This window comes from Dermacentor variabilis, unplaced genomic scaffold, assembly GCF_050947875.1.
Source record: "Dermacentor variabilis isolate Ectoservices unplaced genomic scaffold, ASM5094787v1 scaffold_12, whole genome shotgun sequence".
In the NCBI taxonomy this organism is placed as follows: domain Eukaryota; kingdom Metazoa; phylum Arthropoda; class Arachnida; order Ixodida; family Ixodidae; genus Dermacentor; species Dermacentor variabilis.
The window spans coordinates 45,463,790-45,464,936 of record NW_027460280.1 but is presented as its reverse complement, the minus strand read 5'-3'; positions in this window follow the sequence as shown (position 1 = coordinate 45,464,936).

Sequence of the window (1,147 nt, the reverse complement as noted above, 5' to 3'; positions counted from 1 at the left end):
CTAACGTGGGAGTCCAAAGGGGACGTAGATAGAACTGTAAACAGGAGGGAGAAGAGGCAGTTCCCATTGGCGGCGAGGAGTTACCGAGTCGCCATCTATCGGAAGCGCCTCGCTGGCGTAGTATGAGGGATCATGCAGCACGCTCCTCATAGGTTTTGCTGTCAGCGCTCACTGAAAACACCACGCGCGAGCTCTCCCGTACATTTCTGTAAGTACTTACGAAACAAGGGAAGTTTCCTACTGTCTAAATAATAAACTAGGACTAACTGAAAGGACCGAATAGTTTACAGACGCTACCTCTGTACCGAATACGTATACAGTGAACGCCTCTGCGCGCGGTCGCCGCGATGGAGTCTCCCGAACCGGCTTCTTGCGTAAAAGGTAGGTAACCGCTGAGAGCAAACTATGTGAAATATGTTCTTATAGTGTTTGTATAACTAAATAGAGCGTAATAGAATGAAGCCTCAATGCAGCGATCGCACAGATTCGCAGCGACCGACTGCGCGTCTGCATGCTTGTCCGCGCACTGTTTCGTTTTCGCACCGTGCCATGAGCTTTAGGCCGCAGAATATGAGCATGTGACAGTATACAAGCAACCATTGTTTCGTGGGCGCTATCAGAGCTGTTCAAAAATAATTTCATTGTAGAGACTTCGACGCCTACGTACGGGGACTGTGATGTGCCTTCGCGACGATTCAATCTTTTTTTTTTTTCTTCTAAATTCTTGGGCGTTTCAATATTATTTCTCGAGTTGCGTCGCACTGTATGTTTATCGGTGTTGTCTGCGTGCGATTTCCCGCTGCTGCTTTTTTGTAATCCAGTGCATTATTTACTAACGAACATGACCATATGCCATGCTTTTGTTTTTAATGTGCTTCTTACCGCTCCCTTTCCACTCCAGTGAACTTGCCAGTATCTATAGCATGGACAAGTTCATAGACCGAACCGTCATGACGTTAGTCGGGCAGCGAACTCGGGCGACCGTTTCAGTGCGCGTTTTCCGAATATCGCAGACCCTGTGCCGTAGCAGAATATTCCTCGCGTCTGTGCTTGCTGCATACCCAAGTTGTAGCTGATGACTGTTTGCCGGTTTTATGTTTCGCGAGCCAAGCTTCACGCAACTTGTCCTGCGGCTACGTGTGTATAA